Source organism: Pecten maximus, chromosome 16 (genome assembly GCF_902652985.1).
Source record: "Pecten maximus chromosome 16, xPecMax1.1, whole genome shotgun sequence".
NCBI classification, from domain to species: domain Eukaryota; kingdom Metazoa; phylum Mollusca; class Bivalvia; order Pectinida; family Pectinidae; genus Pecten; species Pecten maximus.
Genome location: NC_047030.1, coordinates 9,557,389 through 9,576,945, shown reverse-complemented (window position 1 = coordinate 9,576,945; position 19,557 = coordinate 9,557,389). Strand labels below are relative to the sequence as shown.

At 38.3% G+C, this 19,557-nt stretch overlaps 1 pseudogene; it reads left to right on the top strand.

Annotated features, from left to right (window-relative positions):
• Positions 1-444: 444 nt before the first annotated feature.
• Positions 445-16,848, top strand: LOC117344974 (annotated as a pseudogene).
• The last annotated feature ends 2,709 nt before the right edge of the window (positions 16,849-19,557 follow it).

Below are 19,557 nucleotides of genomic sequence, written 5' to 3'. Positions count from 1 at the left end.
CGGTAATATAAGGATGTAAAAGTGACTAAAAAAACGAAATTGAAAAATAAAGAAGGAAAAAGAGAAAGAAACAGATACAGCAAATAAACAACACACCAACAGTATGTACAGATGTAATTAATTTCGAACTCGTTACACTTCTAGAGGTTCAAATGCACTTAACATCTACACACGACTGAAAACATCGTTTGAAATTGTTGCAAAACATATGCAATATATATCATATCTTCCCTAAATGAATATGTCAATCAAGGCTCACCACGACAGGTCACTTATGTCTTAAAAATCAATTAGTTTTAGAACAATGCTGTCATTTTCTTTTCATGTGTTGATGTTAAGTAGTTTTATATCGTGGCTTCACTTTTATTTATGACAGTGTACAGGTAAGCACTGTTTACTGTATCCTTATGTACGTGTGCCGTGTTATTACAGAAGTGTACAGAAGGCGTGATGTATTCGTCCTACACTACTGTTTACTACGGTGGATTTAATACTTTTAAAGAGGATCAACACGTGGCTATCTGGTTTAAATACACATCATTATTATACACTACGTTATGGAAGGAAACATAGCGTATAACAAATGATCTGTGTTTTAATTAGAAGGACATATGGTAATCAAAGCAAGCTGAATGTTGTCAAATGGGCAGGACGTATCTATATGGATGCCCCTAACTTTCCCATAAACTCATAATATATTCCATTAGACACTTTGTATTTTGACACTGTTCTGTGCTGACTGCATGAGGAAATCAAATTGTGTACACTCCGTAATATTCCAAGCAATGTGGATAGTATTATTGTTACAGTTTCAATGACAAGTTAATGCAGCACATGAGGAGGATACAATTTCGTTATATCCCTGTGGTGTGTCTCCCACATAGTGACCCTCATATTCTGAGCGGAGTTCACTCCCTCGCGGTTGTTGGCGTACGTAGTCGATGAAGCGGAAATAGTTAAACCGCACGAAAATAACAGATATCTATATATAGCTAGGTCACTTGTTTCCGAGAGTTACGAAGAAAAGCTGTGAATAATCTGGTCTTGGAATCGTATCAATGACGTGACACAGGGGTGAGTATATGTAACTCGTCTTACCATTATATACAATTTATAACCCACGCCAGGTTGCATGGCCATCGGTGCCTAAGGTATGAGGCTGATAATTCCAGTAGATATTTGTCTAAATACTTTCGGGAATTCACAAAACCATGGATTTAACCTGTAGATATATATCTGTCTGTAACAATACATTACGGATAAAGAAACTGGGTCAAATGTTTAGTAACGGAAGTCGTATAATTGCGAATTACAACCCATGCATGTGTGTAAGACGTGTTCAGATGTGTGTAGAGCTCTGTACAAGGATGTGTATTTACATTACATCATTAGGACGCCTTACAGACGTATCAGTCAATATTGATAAACTACGGTAAATAAAGACATGTAAAGAAAGTTGCAAAAGTACAATAAAACAAAAATTAAAAATGACAAGATATATTTAGACCCACAGGGGGCTTGGCACGATTTTCCAAATGATGGTCCATATATATATGTATTATAGACACTATAATACATATATATATATGGACCATCATTTGGAATATATAATACATATACATATGGACCATCATTTGGAAAATCGTGCCAAGCCCCCGTGTTTAGACCCATTCTAGCGACAATCAATAGCCATTTCTTCAAACATCTACATCTGTGTTCTGACCACGGGCATTCTGATCTATTTGCCATTTTTCTTTTAAACTTACAGTTCAAACCCGTTGGTATCTCCAGCTATTTGACACGAATAAATTGAGTATGGTCAGTCGAATAGAATCTCCGTTTGATTAAATATCGCATATATGTAGCTGTATGTTTTTATTCTGGTATATTTCCATCCTGCACCAAGATACAAGAAATTGTATATATAGTCATACAAGTTAGTTGTAAATATTAAACAGAAACATTAGCTCTGAAGAGCTATAATTACGATAATCATAAGGAAAGGATATTACAGTAAGGTAAAAAGATATATATATATATAACTTAGCAACACAAATGACGAAGGAAGACAACTTTTTGACTCGTGCCCTGACCGGGCCTCGAACTCACGATCTAAGGCACCCAATCGCCTAGCCAGAAATACCCGCAGCTTATACCGCTGCGCCACAACGTTTCAAAGGCGCAGAGATGGTCGGCCCGATACCCTGACATGATCATTGTGAAAGTCGTCTATAAGCTGATATATATATATATACAAATGTATTTCTCTCGGTACAATTACGACAGGAAATTCAAATCTATATCTTCGGATCACCAACACATAGTGTATATGATACATTGTGCTATTAAATAGATATATAACTTAGCAACACAAATGACGAAGGAAGACAACTTTATGACTCGTGCCCTGACCGGGCCTCGAACTCACGATCTACGGCACCCAATCGCCTAGCCAGAAATACCCGCAGCCTATACCGCTGCTCTTAAAAAAAGAACGTTTCAATGGCGCAGTGATGGTCGGCCCGATACCCTGACATGATCATTGTCGAAGTCGTCTATAAGATGATATGAATACCTGGATCGCAATGTATTTACATACATGGATACGAATTGTACATATATTATATATTTCTCTCGGTACAATTACGACAGGAAATTCAAATCTATATCTTCGGATCACCAACACATAGTGTATATGATACATTGTGCTATTAAATAGATATATAACTTAGCAACACAAATGACGAAGGAAGACAACTTTATGACTCGTGCCCTGACCGGGCCTCGAACTCACGATCTACGGCACCCAATCGCCTAGCCAGAAATACCCGCAGCCTATACCGCTGCGCCACATCGGCGTTCTTAAAAAAGAACGTTTCAATAGATTTGAATTTCCTGTCGTAATTGTAATTTTTAAGCACGCCGATGTGGCGCAGCGGTATAGGCTGCGGGTATTTCTGGTCAGAGCTTGACAAAGAGACATGTCGGTCTTGAAACGATGCAACGACACCCGTGCGCATTGTGTCGTATACTGTTTGTGTAAAGATAAATTTTGTATACATTTATATCCAAACTGATGAATCTTCACTGCTATTTGTAACTATAAAAGTGTAATAATTTATATATTATATCTGTCCATCCTGTCATGTCAAAGAATTTCGTTATAAATGTACCTCATGTAACACATTGTCATGTGTCTGAGTGTAAATAAATAAATCTGAAAAATCTATTAAAGATTGCGATAAGACACTTCAAAATTTATAATGTTATGTATAGGAGAAAATTTAGGCAACTGAACTCGACACTACCGTATATGTGAACAATTTAGTTTCAAATTAAAATAAACTAGAAAATGTATGTAAGGCATCAACGCCTACGCTGCCAGCCTACAACTCGAAACACAGTTTATTGAGGATCGCACCAGCAGTTCCTAGTTACATTGCATATGGACGGGACGGGATAGGACGCGCACGTGTAACACTATATGCCCCACCGACCCCCATTTCATGGCCGGGACATAAGATAGAAACATTTGGTTATAATCGCTATGATAAGGTTCATCACAAATAAGACACACATTAGAAATATTTTAGCACCTGTGAATAAAACGTAAACATCGAATGAAAAATAAATAATGTACACTGTAGATAAAAAAAGAATATCTGTAATAAAAGAAAATATCTGAAGTAAAAACGTGACGGCGATGGCACAGAAAGTCTCGTTATCATGATTTTCATCATGAACCAAATCCGGTAAACTGGTTGGTTTCGTGTCGACACAGCGCAGCCATCTTGGTACATGTATATCGTTTCTATGTTCCAGACGAAGGAGAGATGCACTTATAAGAAACATTTTGATTGGTCGGTAGGGATATCAATCAATGTTTATATAAAACCCAAAACGTTTGCTTTTGCTCTGCTTTCCCACTCCTTTTACTCCATACTGTCCCCACTCTACTCAATTTCCTATCTGTTCTCGTCAGCTGAAAGGCCGCAAGCCCATAATAGCGGACGTAAAACCAGTTAAATAATAAATGAATAACAATAGATAATAATGATAAATAATAACTTTTGAATCGGGGTGGTTTCGTTTCTAATTCTAATTCTAATGTCCCGTGTCCATGCATCTCGGTGTCCATATATATGGTGGCTCGTTAGGGCCAAGTATCAAATCTCGCATTCTCGCACTCTCGACCTTAGGTCGAGAACGCGAGAATGCGAAAACGCGACGGCGAGGGAGCGAAAACGCGAGAATGCGAAAGAGCGAAAACGCGAAAACTCGACGGCGAGAATGCGAAAATGCGACGGCAAAAAACGCGAGATTAATCTCGCACTCTCGCCGTCGCAATTTCGCTCCCTCTCCGTCGAGTTTTCGCATTCTCGCGTTTTCGACCTAAGGGCGAGAATGCGAGATTGTGCTTTAACGGCCGCCCTCGCACTCTCGCTCTCTCGCGTAAGGAACATACATAATGATATACATTACGTTGGTTATATATATCTATATATGCGAGGAAGCGAGAGTGCGAGGGCGGCCGTTAAAGCATAATCTCGCATTCTCGCACTCTCGACCTTAGGTCGAAAACGCGAGAATGCGAAAACTTCACGACGAGGGAGCGAAATTGCGACGGCGAGAGTGCGAGATTAATCTCGCGTTTTCGCCGTCGCGTTTTCGCATTCTCGCGTTTTCGCTCTTTCGCATTCTCGCGTTTTCGCTCCCTCGCCGTCGCGTTTTCGCATTCTCGCGTTCTCAACCTAAGGTCGAGAGTGCGAGAATGCGAGATTTGATACTTGGCCCTAACGAGCCCATATCTGTGTCGCTGCCAGTTTGTTTGAAAAGTCGACGTGTAAGCTCCATGTCGGAAAGCTTTCCCTTCGTTTTCTATATACTGGCATGCTTGATATAACACAACGCCGTCATAATCTTCCTCTTGTAATGAAAGAAAATACATGTTCTTTAAACTGACGGTAGAGCAAGCTGACGGAGTTGTCATCCTGTCGCTTTTAAAAACACTGTTTTAGTCTGGTGTGAGCAGAGCTTCTAACTGATTGTTGATTATTTTTGGTTCAGAAACGCAAGACAGTTCTGATTGATGTTGAGAAGTTAACTGACAGCTGATATTTACAGACCATCATACAAGCTATCTATTGGATGTCTAGACCCGTGTACACCCGATATTGCGGTGGGCGTTAACTCGTTCGCTATGCAAACTCGAGCTCGTAACCGCCCACCGAAAGTTTCAAAGGCGCGAGATGGTCGGCCCGATACCCTGACATGATCATTGTGAAAGTCGTCTATAAGCTGATATATATATATATACAAATGTATTTCTCTCGGTACAATTACGACAGGAAATTCAAATCTATATCTTCGGATCACCAACACATAGTGTATATGATACATTGTGCTATTAAATAGATATATAACTTAGCAACACAAATGACGAAGGAAGACAACTTTATGACTCGTGCCCTGACCGGGCCTCGAACTCACGATCTACGGCACCCAATCGCCTAGCCAGAAATACCCGCAGCCTATACCGCTGCTCTTAAAAAAAGCACGTTTCAATGGCGCAGTGATGGTCGGCCCGATACCCAGATTTCAGATTTCAGATTTATTTATTTACACTCAGACACATGACAATGTGTTACATGAGGTACATTTATAATGAAATTCTTTGACATGACAGGATGGACAGATATAATATATAAATTATTACACTTTTATAGTTACAAATAGCAGTGAAATGCTGCAGAAACTTATATTGCAATACACATGAGGTACATTTATAACGAAATTCTTTGACATGACAGGATGGACAGATATAATATATAAATTATTTCGCTTTTATAGTTACAAATAGCAGTGAAATGCTGCAGAAACTTATATTGCAATACACATGATGTATATGTTTCCTTAATTACCAGTAACAACTTATTAATATGATAGAGAGGACACATATAATATACATGTTGTATAAATCTTTCATAGTCCAAGTCAACACTTTACGATAGTTACATATATTACAGCAAAATAATACAATCACTTATACACATACGGTTTGTTAAAGCTTCATAATAAAAGAGATATTTTTTTAAGAAAAATGGACAATCCGTTTAGAGCTCGTTTGTTACATACTGACAATAGGCCTTTCATTTTCATCTCATTTGGATTTGTACGAAAATACCCTGACATGATCATTGTGGAAGTCGTCTATAAGATGATATGAATACCTGGATCGCAATGTATTTACATACATGGATACGAATTGTACATATATTATATATTTCTCTCGGTACAATTACGACAGGAAATTCAAATCTATATGTTCGGATCACCAACACATAGTGTATATGATACATTGTGTTATTAAATAGATATATAACTTAGCAACACAAATGACGAAGGAAGACAACTTTATGACTCGTGCCCTGACCGGGCCTCGGCCAGAAATACCCGCAGCCTATACCGCTGCGCCACATCGGCGTTCTTAAAAAAGAACGTTTCAATAGATTTGAATTTCCTGTCGTAATTGTAATTTTTAAGAACGCCGATGTGGCGCAGCGGTATAGGCTGCGGGTATTTCTGGCTAGGCGATTGGGTGCCGTAGATCGTGAGTTCGAGGCTCGGTCAGGGCACGAGTCATAAAGTTGTCTTCCTTCGTCATTTGTATTGCTAAGTTATATATATACAAATGTATATATACCTAATCCAATCAAATGACCTTAGCTGTAAATAGGACGTTAAACAAAATAAACCAAACCAAACCAATCAAATCATAGTACTTATACCATCGTATTTTACATGTTAGAACATACATTAATCCCACAATTACTCTGCTATGTTTTTTTGGCAATAGAACAACAAACACGTTGTTTGTCGAAAATTGAGCATTTCTTAAAATGCCAGTTGTCTGTTAACAAACCAGAATAGATGGTGGTTTATTACTAATAAAACGCCACAAACTTGAAATGAAACTTAATTCCAAGTGCCCCCAGCCTACACAGTAAGTCTTCTTTGTTGATAGAATTTGGACTGGTTTTCATTTGCTCATATTTTTCTTTTTTATGTCTGAAGCGGCGAAAAGTAAAATAGAAATGCATCTTAATTATTTGGCATGTCCGTTTATCAAAGACAAAGAATATAGGTAACTATATAATGTCTGTACATGAAGTTAGCATTTCGTCACATAGACGTACAGGTGAACAAATCTCGCTCACACAGTCAGTCAGACCTTGACAAAGAGACCTGTCGGTCTTGAAACGATGCAACGACACCCGTGCGCATTGCGACGTATACTGTTTGTGTAAAGATAAAACTTGTATACATTTATATCCAAACTGATGAATCTTATTAAAGATTGCAATAAGACACTTCACAATGTATAATGTTATGTATAGGAGAAAATTTAGGCAACTGAACTCGACACTACCGTATATGTGAACAATTTAGTTTCAAAATAAAATAAACTAGAAAATGTATGTAAGGCATCAACGCCTACGCTGCCAGCCTACAACTCGAAACACAGTTTATTGAGGATCGCATCAGCAGTTCCTAGTTACATTGCATATGGACGGGACGGGATAGGACGCGCACGGGTAACACTATATGCCCCACCGACCCCCATTTCATGGCCGGGACATAAGATAGAAACATTTGGTTATAATCGCTATGATAAGGTTCATCACAAATAAGACACACATTAGAAATATTTTAGCACCTGTGAATAAAACGTAAACATCGGATGAAAAATAAATAATGTACACTGTAGATAAAAAAAAGAATATCTGTAATAAAAGAAAATATCTGAAGTAAAAACGTGACGGCGATGGCACAGAAAGTCTCGTTATCATGATTTTCATCATGAACCAAATCCGGTAAACTGGTTGGTTTCGTGTCGACACAGCGCAGCCATCTTGGTACATGTATATCGTTTCTATGTTCCAGACGAAGGAGAGATGCACTTATAAGAAACATTTTGATTGGTCGGTAGGGATATCAATCAATGTTTATATAAAACCCAAAACGTTTGCTTTTGCTCTGCTTTCCCACTCCTTTTACTCCATACTGTCCCCACTCTACTCTATTTCCTATCCTATCCTATCCTAGCTGAAAGGCCGCAAGGCCATAATAGCGGACGTAAAACCAGTTAAATAATAAATGAATAACAATAGATAATAATGATAAATAATAACTTTTGAATCGGGGTGGTTTCGTTTCTAATTCTAATGTCCCGTGTCCATGCATCTCGGTGTCCATATCTATGGTGGCTCGTTAGGGCCAAGTATCAAATCTCGCATTCTCGCACTCTCGACCTTAGGTCGAGAACGCGAGAATGCGAAAACGCGACGGCGAGGGAGCGAAAACGCGAGAATGCGAAAGAGCGATAACGCGAAAACTCGACGGCGAGAATGCGAAAACGCGACGGCGAAAACGCGAGATTAATCTCGCACTCTCGCCGTCGCAATTTCGCTCCCACCGTCGAGTTCTCGCATTCTCGCGTTTTCGACCTAAGTGCGAGAATGCGAGATTGTGCTTTAACGGCCGCCCTCGCTCTCTCGCTCTCTCGCGTAAGGAACATACATAATGATATACATTACGTTGGTTATATATATCTATATATGCGAGGAAGCGAGAGTGCGAGGGCGGCCGTTAAAGCATAATCTCGCATTCTCGCACTCTCGACCTTAGGTCGAAAACGCGAGAATGCGAAAACTTCACGACGAGGGAGCGAAATTGCGACGGCGAGAGTGCGAGATTAATCTCGCGTTTTCGCATTCTCGCGTTTTCGCTCTTTCGCATTCTCGCGTTTTCGCATTCTCGCGTTCTCGACCTAAGGTCGAGAGTGCGAGAATGCGAGATTTGATACTTGGCCCTAACGAGCCCATATCTGTGTCGCTGCCAGTTTGTTTGAAAAGTCGACGTGTAAGCTCCATGTCGGAAAGCTTTCCCTTCGTTTTCTATATACTGGCATGCTTGATATAACACAACGCCGTCATAATCTTCCTCTTGTAATGAAAGAAAATACATGTTCTTTAAACTGACGTAGAGCAAGCTGACGGAGTTGTCATCCTGTCGCTTTTAAAAACACTGCTTTAGTCTGGTGTGAGCAGAGCTTCTAACTGATTGTTGATTATTTTTGGTTCAGAAACGCAAAACAGTTCTGATTGGTGTGGAGAAGTTAACTGACAGCTGATATATACAGACCATCATACAAGCTATCTATTGTATGTCTAGACCCGTGTACACCCGATATTGCGGTGGGCGTTAACTCGTTCGCTATGCAAACTCGAGCTCGTAACCGCCCACCGAAAAGTACAAGCAATGATAATATATCAGTGGTGCTCTATTTGTCTTGCCTTTTCCGAAGCCTTCGGAATGGACATTTATACTTGAATCCATGAAAAAATGTGTTTAGTGAATCTTTCCTCAGATGGATAAGAACTTTATATGAAAACATTTCGGGTTGCATTTCAAATAATGGCTGGCTATCACAAACATTCAGTATAAGACGAGGGATACGACAGGGCTGTCTCTTGTCGGTACTGATATGTGTAGCAGCAGTAGAAATGATTACTACTAGAGTAATACGTCATAAACAAACAAGGGGTGTCCTTATACAGCTGAAGAATGAAATAAGATACAGAATAATAGTTTGCAGATGACACAATACTCCTCTTCAAAGCAAACCTTAAAATAAGTTTTTGATAAATGAATTTAGGAACTACTCTAGACTAACGCTTAACAAGAGAGAAAGGGAATATGAGGGATCTTGAGAGAGCCTATAAAATTTCTTGGAATATACTTTGGCTAAAAATATTTTTTTTTTAAATAAAACTCTTTTAAGAGCTGAACTGGGAGTGAATGTCTAACAATAAAATGGATAAACTGTAGTGGAAAACGAAACTAACTTGGTTGAGTTGTTGGATCGAACAACGTTACGCGATGTGCACACTACAGAATAAATGTAGTATTTGTACGGGTTATCACATACCTATGTAATCTTACAATAGTGATACATAAGCAAAACCACCCATATGTGTTGATCTGTCGAGTCGGATCGCCCTCGTTTCTTGCGCGGAGGAAAAAATATCACTCGTGTAACCTTGAAATATAAGCACTAGGAATGAAGAATAGCAAATAAAAATAAGAGAATAAGCAGTTCGAATTTTGACCCTGTCGGCGTTCCATATTTACGAGAACAAACACCTGGCATTGCATAATAACAAAGCGAACTATTGGACCGAGACGACGCGTAATACGGGTACGGGATTCGGAGTAAATGTTGTATCGGGTCAGAGGAAATTATTTAGATAAATACAACTCACACGGCGAGAAAACACAACAGAAAGCAGCCATTATTTCGGAGCAAACTACGTTATCGCAACTTTACGCTTCAACCTGCCAAGACACTTACACTGGATATTGTGTTTGTTATTCAGGGACGGACCTTCGACAAACAGAATGACGGTCATTCCCAAGCTGATGGTCACTTTATTAAATGTACTACTGTGTGGTCTGACCGGTGTCCATGCGTTCCGGGTGGTGGATTTGACCCACGAGTTGAGTGACACAACCCTTTATTGGCCTGGAAATCCAGCGTATAACTTCACCGAACTAGCCAGGGGACAGCTCAGCGGATTTTGGTAAGACATTGATTTTATTTATTGGGGGGTTATCAATTTTGGATAGTTATTCACAGATCAAGCCGCCATGACGTGGATGAGGACAGTCCAGAGACCTAGTATATACATGTAGGTCTCTGGACAGTCTAAGTGTGCAACAGAGAAAATGTTGAAAAACGTATGACTATGAAATTCCTTTACACGAGTACTAACAGTGTATAAACGTTAGAAAAAATCATACTGTATCAATTTCCTTCGCAGGTGAAAATGGGGGTCTGTAGGAAATCCAACACCCCCGCCCCAACCCCCTGCTGACACAGGTGTGACATCCTTTTATTACCTGGACAGTTCAGGTATAGCCTCGGGGAATCTTCCAATACACTGGCCACTTAGTGTAAGTCACATAGGCATGTCAATCATCACCCGAAGCGTGAGAAATTAATCTGTAATAACTGTAGAAATAACTTCCATATCTGTGAATGAACAGTTGTTGTATGTTGAATTCTCATTGCCCAGTAAATATCTCTATAAAACAAGCTACTATAGTAAGTAAAAGCAAGCAGATATTTCAAATATTAACCATGCCTTTATTTAGCAATTCCTCTAAGAATGAAGTGAAATCCGATCAATATATATATTTTTTATATAATTCAGTCTTCATTTGTAAATGACATCGTAATCCCGTAAAATCCGTGATCGGGTCGAAAAAGTTCGCGTTCGTATATACAAGGTTCAAGTTATCAATGTTATTGATAGTTTTAGCTCTTTTTGTTTATGTAGTTTCGAGATCTGTTACACATTTTTGAAGCAGTATCGACAGTATTAATTCTGTGTCCCTTCTCCGTACCTCCAACCCTCTTACAAGGATTAGGTAATGATGATTATAACAAAATACCCGGGAAAAGGTACATAATATGCAAATGAAAAACGAAATGGACAGCAATATCCGGAAAATTGAAAAAACAAGTTTACTTGTACATCGGCTTAAGAACTTAAATAATTATAAAAAACTAAAATATTTTTTCCATTTTTACTTACAACTTAATTTTTATTTGATATTTTTTATTTGTTTATTTGAAATACACAGTGTGTCGGAAGGTTTCTATACCTAGATAAAGACATACATTTTGAGAGTTTTGCATAATAATTCTTCTATTTAATAGTGAATTCGTCAAAATAATCGTTTTGTTCATATTTTGATAAGACGATAGAGGAGATTCAGGTGGGAATTTTATTGAAAAATTACGCTAATAATTTTCACCTAAAATAAATCTGTAAAAGTTTGTGACCCGAAGCATACCCTTTTTTCAGGATTTTTTCTTAAATGCCGCTATATATAATATACTTTCAGAAATATGTTCATGTCAAGTGATAAACCTGCGCATGCGCGTCCCGGTATGTCCTCAATAGCTGCATACGTTGTAAGAGATCCGTGATCCGCATAAATTAACGATGATTGCCATGACCCAATTGTGTTATTCATCAGAACAATAGATCTGAAGTGTGTCAGTATATCATAAAAGAATGTCATGTAACAGAAACGAATAACCTAGATAGAGCGCATATTGCATAATGACACAAAAGCGTGTCGCCTCGACTAGTGTTGCGTTCCGTGTCATATGTCAACAGACGACACGCAGGTCTGGCTGAGTCAAGCACAGGGACATGAGATTTTGTCACAGTTTGTTGTGTATTATGACATATTATAGTGAATAAAGCACATTAACAGACGTTTCGAAGGAGGGGGGGGGGGGGGGGGGGGGGGGCGTTTTACCGAGTGTTGATTTAGTCCCTCAAATCGTCTGTGCTATTCACAGTGGGATAGGTATGCGTGGAAGCGAGAGTGCGAGGACGGCCGTTTAAACCTAATCTCGCGCGCGTTCTCGCGTTTTCGGTCTAAGGTCGAAAACGCGAGAATGCGAACACTTGACGGCGTGAATGCGAAATCGCGACCGCGAGATTAATCTAGCGTTTTCGTCGTCGCGTTTTCGCATTCTCAACGTCGAGTTTTTGCATTCTCGCGTTTTCGCTCCCTCGCCGTCGCGTTTTCGCATTTTCGCGTTTTCGGCCTTAGGTCGAGAGTGCGAGATTGCGAGATTTGATACTTGGCCCTATCGAGCCACCATGTATAGCTCTATCTGAAGCTGTGAACGGTAAGATGCTGGAGTCAGATCGCGGTAAGTTTTCAAGCTAGTTTGTATGAAATCAAGCTAATGATTCACAAAAATAGCAAAAGATGTCAGACAGATGTTTAGTGAGTGTTTACTGCACAGAAACTTTAGGGAAATTGCTTCAGAAATGTAGACACTATCAATAGACTGCCTAGTATCGACAATATTGCAGTGTACAAAGAAATCAACGTTGAATTTGTAGATTTAAGAAATGTATTAAAACCTGATATAGTTTATCAAGGTATGACTATGAAGTGGAATCGCCAGAACTATGTACTGATCCCACAATGTAAATATCGGAAAATGCAGAAAACAAAATCTGTCAGTGTACGGCGTATAGTAGATTTCATACTTTTAACTACATGTACATCTAATAACTATACGCCGTACAGTAGCTCAACAACGAAAGCTCACGCATCTCGCATATTTCGTGCATTACAATAACTTCAATTGCATACAATTGTTTTACTTGATAATATTCATCATTTTAAATGGCGAACTCTATAAAATAACATCTTACATTTCAACGTCTATAACAGCGCTCATGTGAACGTTTACTCGGTACTGGGAGACTGATTTTATGTCATAAAAACAGTATTTGTTTGTTCATTGAAAATCTTATACCATTGAATCATCAATGCATTATATTCAAACAAGCATGACAAATTTGGAGTATAATCTTAGCTTAAAACTACATTGAATACCAAATATTTACCGTGATTTGACCTCTCGTTGTGTTTTATGTCCGCTTTAGATGTAGCTATATCCGGTGTCAGTCATACACGGTGATCATTGGTTCAACCCGGAACCGGAAATTAAAAAAAAAAAACCATGTTAGCGTATGCGAACTACTTCCGCCATCATGGCGACGAAAAATGACAAAAAACGTGATAGAGAGTACCCTGTTGCTAAGGAGATGTCCCGATAACACACAATCGTTAGTCTAATTCTTCAATGGCTCCTCGGACTATGTACATCAGCATTTGATGTTATCGCGTAAAGTTCGATTATTTCACCTGGATTTTAAAATGTCCGTCACCTGTAATATTGCAATCGAAAAAGTTATATTTCATTCTCTTTACATGTACTTAGATAATCAACATTACAATACATATATACATACAATGATGGTGTTCACGGTTGATAAAATAGATACTATTTCAACCAAACCTACATTTCATAAAATTTAAAATGTCTGTTTTTTTTTTATTTTGAGAACCGGCACGTCCTTATTACAAAGTAGTTGCGTTCAGTTTATTTCACTTACATATACTTTTGTCAGTACTCTCAATACTTTATCTTTCAATGGAATTTCATGAAACTTGAAATGTTATTTTATTGTGGCAATGTCTCGTATGAGTACATGTTTCATATTCTGGGCTTCTTTATTTACAAAACATTGTCCCCAGTCTAATTAATTCACTCAAACTGATCTTTGTCAGTGTTCTCACCAGAATTTCATAAAACTTGATACACGAGATGAGTATGGCAATATCTTGGACAAGTTCGCTTCTAACAAGCCGCACCTCTTATTACCCGTAGTTTTTACACTCAAATTTTATTCCGAACATGTTGCCGTATTTATGTGGAGTTAGGATAACGGTAGGAACACTAATGATATTGTTTTTCAGGGATCGAAGGTCAAGGTCACACGTGCTTTATGCAAGGGACTGCGCAAGAATTGATACAAGTTTTACTTTAGTATATGCCATCTTCTTTGTTCTTTTATTTATATATTATTCTACTTTAGTTTCATTACTACGGAAGGAGCCTAAGAAGTTGTTAAGTGTATGTAATAAGAGTTGTAATGAGCATACGATAAGGTTACGTAGCATATCATAACCATACTACTGTAGCTTTGACTAGAGATACTTCTCTTTACCTAAGCCAGAGGTCCTGGGTGCGCTACCTAGCAAAGGTACTGAAATAAATTTGATAAATTTATCTATCGCTCTGTTGTATATATACATGTATTTTGATGGTGTTATGACGAAATTGAGAAAAAATAGTGCTGATATAATTAACGAATTACGTTTTATTTTAGGTACGAATCCAACTACGTTGCACAGCCCGAGCATGGCGGTACACACGTTGATGCGCCTGCGCACTTTTACGAGGCGGCGTGGCGTACACATCAGATACCGATGGAAAGACTGACAGGACCGGCTGTAATCATTGACGTAAAGGAAAAAGCTCGAAGTAACCCGGATTACCGAGTACTATTAAGCGATATAACAAGCTGGGAATCAGTCAATGGAAAGATTCCTGACAAGGCCGCTGTCATCATGAATTCTGGATGGGGGATACAAGTATCCGAACAAGACAGCTGTGTTTGGGACAGAAACACCAGATTTGCCAAGTACCTTCCATTTTCCCCGCCTGGCATCAAGACACGGTCACGTGGCTCATGAACAACCGGTATGTGAATATGATTGGTGTGGACACGCCATCCACAGATTTCGGCCAATCAACAGACTTTCTAGCTCATGTTGTGATTGCTAAACATAATCTGGTCGGTTTAGAAAATGTCGCTAATCTTGATCAACTTCCGGTTACTGGGTCCCGTCTTTTTGCAGCTGTTATTAAAATTAAAGGAGGAAGTGGAGGTCCCGCCAGAATTTTTGCAACCATTTCAAATGATGCCGGAGAATGTACTAATAGCGGGTCGATCCGACTTCCGTTGTCAATACCAGTCCTCGGAATGCTGTCCCTGTGGGTCGCCAACATCTTCCTGTATATAGTTTCTGGTAGATAGGCCACTCCGCTATCCTGCATTGAATTTGTTAACCGATGATATACTACACATTTAACAGTGTTATCTGTACCCAGGCGAAGGGAAGCTTATGTCATGGTGTTGCATCCGGTGGCCCTCTGCCAATCCGGTGCCGCATTTACCCAATTTGAAATACTTAATAATCATCAACTTATTTAGAGTCATGAACTTGGCCATTATTATATTAAGAGAAAAAAAAAAACCCAGAATTTCCTAAATAAATGGCATTGGCCTATTTCCAGGTCCCTGAGAACAAATGCATAAATATATGTAATTATTGGGCTAGTATATAGCATACTGGGACTGAGAGCTACCAAGCTTGTTCAAAGGAATGACCTTGATCGCCATCTAAGGTAACATGGGCAAAACTTGCTAAAACTTCAAAAGATTAGTTCTTCAACGCCAGAAGTTCAATGTTATGGTTCCAGATCTTTAGCAATTGCCCAAAGGAAAATATATACAATTGAGTCCCATGAATTAAAACAACTTTTAATGCATTTGTATTAAATCGTCCAACAAAACCTTTTAACAGCTGTGCGACTCAGGGGCCCTCCTGTTCTTATGCTGGAAACATGCTTTATTTAATATATCCCGATGTACAAATTACTCGCCCTTATATATTTTATCAATATATCAACATAATGTATAGTACTTGCATACGTATATATACTCAAGTAAATATATGTAATACACATGTTTTCAGTGTGTTGGAACCATTCATTGGCAAATTTGGCGATTATTTTTTACCTGTCATTTGTCATTAACCCAATTACTAATGTGTTTAACAACACTTGCTGTAGATTGTCACCACATAAATTAAATATTGAAATTGGCAGATTTAATAACTTAGAAAGAAATCAAAGAATTTGTTCCTATTGTAACAGTGGAGACATTGAAGATGAATTTCATTTTATTATTAAATGTGAATTTCATTTAGACCTAAGAAAACGTTTTATTAAGAAATATTATTATAATAAACCTAGTATGTACAAATTTATTCAACTTCTAGAAACAGTTAACAAAAAAGATCTTTCAAATTTAGCAAAATATATTAAATACAGTAATAAACAAAGAACAGATTTTTTATTAGTATAAAAAAATGTCCTTCTACACTCTACCTGTTGTACAATGTATGTGTTAGTCCGGTTGTGTGTGTGTATGCGAGTGTGTGGTTTTGTATTGTATCATTTCTGTACATGTATATATTTGTTGAACCGATGAGCCGTAAGGCTCAAGGAAATAAAGAACTTGAACTTGCTGTACCAGTGCCACATATAAATAATCCACGACTGAGCATGCATTGTTATTGCAGGTGTGACACAAAGGCATATTTTGCATATTGTTGTATGGAGATCTATGGAGGCTGCACGTCTTTAAATCAAGATTATTTTGCTTACGGTATATATGTTTGAAATGTGTGAGATGACAGTTTGATGGTATGCAAATATTGAATCTGACTGACCCTAAGGGGCTGATGGATAGGACCAAAAGTGCAAATTAAGAGACATTTAAAAAAATCTTCAGCTCAATACCCAGATAGGGTAAAATCAAATACTCTCCTATGTGAAAGGAAGATGTTTTACCAAAATTATGAATTTGATATCCAGAGTATTCACGATTCCCTCTTGATGATATGGTCATCTTTACTGTTGTTAATATAGGGGAACCACATATTTATCATGTTTTGTGCTTAAAGAGGCTTGCCCGCAGAGAGATCAGAAAAATTGGCTAATAGAAAAAGATTTTTTACACATGACAGATTGTTGGAATTGTTGAGTTTTTCATTTTATTTTCCTTATAAAACGCTGAAAAGTGATATTAAAACCTCATTTTTTAAATATTATTTATTTAATCGCAACCCGCAATAAGTCCCCGCTATAAAGTGGAGTCTAATTTGATTGACACATCAAAGAAACAAGCACGTGCACAGTGCCGCACAGTGATAACTTCAAAGGCAGCGGCGATTTACAAAGAAGATTTGCCGTTATATTCCATACATTTCCCTCTCAGGTTGAGTTTTAAAACGTCTTTTAAATACATATTCTGTAATTATTTTCAAGAAATAAAATCGGAAAGCCTCTAATTTTGTCACATAGAAACGTGTACTGAAGTTTATTTAGTGATCGGAGATGTGCCGTTTACCGGTCCGTCTGCGGGTAAGCCTCTTTAATTTCTATTGGAAATAGCACAATTCTGGTTGTAACTATCACTATGGGATTACATATGCTAGCATGCACATCAGTGGCCTTTACTGAACCCCAGGGACTGATGGACGGGGTAAAAAATGTACTGAAATATTTCAGAAGTCATGTGACCGTTTAGGCTCATGAACATCTTGTTATATTATGGAGCCAAAAAAAGAAGTGTAATTCGGCTCATTTTTTTGTAATAATCTACTTTTATTGATGGACTATATAAAGCATCTCTTGATGTGACCATTACTTTTCTAAATAAAGGATAACAAATCTCAGAAGCTCATACAGTGGCCGTTTTTTTATGACAATCTTTAATGATATGCATGTATACTTGCGGTATACATGTATATTATTACTAGAACAGGTACAATTGGACAGGGAGGAATCATTGTCTTGCGTTATGGTACACTTTACATTCAACATTGTATCGACATTTTCATAGAGAAATAATTACCCGAAGCTGGTAACTGAAATATAAAGAGGCCCATAGGTCTTGTATCGCTCGACTGGATATTTCAGTGATTATGCTAAGCTACTCTTATTTCGGGATCTTATAACGGTCCGTTTAGCTTTCTGGTTCCTAAAAAGATTAAATTCAGTTGAATAGCACTCAAAATTAAAAGCCAACTTTGACTTTGACAGCCAGCCCCTCTGCCTCTGGCGGAAATACTTTAAAATTGATCTATATATTAAAAGTAATGTCATAGGTGCCAAACTTGATCAATACTATTTATCAATACAGGAGAAAACAATAAAAGAAATTCCTCTCTCCTCCCGGCAATTCGCAACTCCTTGGGAACCAGTCCCTCCTTTTATACAATATTGGATCTCCTTCATCAAATTTGATCAAGATCAATTAAGCCATTCAGAAGTAGTAGTTATAACACTATTGCGAAGTCCTAACAGTACGCTATCCAAACCGCGGCTTTAGGGAGTAATCATTTTCCTCATTTGACAGTTCGCTTAAGTAGCCGGGGAACTTTCAAAGACACCGACTTGTTGTACATGCGTGTTCGGCTTTGTATAGGGATTCATCAAGTAAGGAAAAACCGAACTTGCATTATTTGCATATACATATATTGCAATATCTGGATGATTGAATGCAAAATAAAACGATTGTTTCTTCCGATGGTCGATTAGTTACTAGGAAACTTCTTTCAGATTAGAACCCTGTCGTTCCTTTCAAAAGAAAAGGGATTTTAAAGAATTTGCTAAATTTTCCCTTATTGGACCACGCCCCTGAGGCCCAAGCATTGGTTTATTGGTTTATTTTGTTTAACGTCCTATTAGCAGCCAGGATCATTTAAGGACGTGCCAGGTTTTGGAGTTGGAGGAAACCCGGAGTACCCGGAGAAAAACCACCGGCCTACGGTCAGTACCAGGCAACTGCCCAACGTGGGTTTCGAACTCGCAACGCAGAGGTGAAGGATTTGTAATAAAGTGTCCGGACACCTTAACCAACTTGGCCATCGCGGCCTTCTGTGCCCCAGCAGTCCCAAACCCATAATTAATACAAAACTGGTTCCCCTTATCTAGTGATGCTTTATACCAAGTCTGGATCAAATCTTTTCATTCCTTCAGAAATAAGACTTAAAGAAGATTTTGCTATGTTTTTTTTTTCAATGTTTGGCTCGCATATTTTATGTATCGTACAAAATCGGTTCCTTCTCATTCCACAATCAAAGATCCTTATATAATACCCTTACACGGTATATAATATATAGATCCCTGCCAATATGACTGCACTTCAAAAGGGCACGTACTATATACAATACATATATGGCGAGAGAGATAAG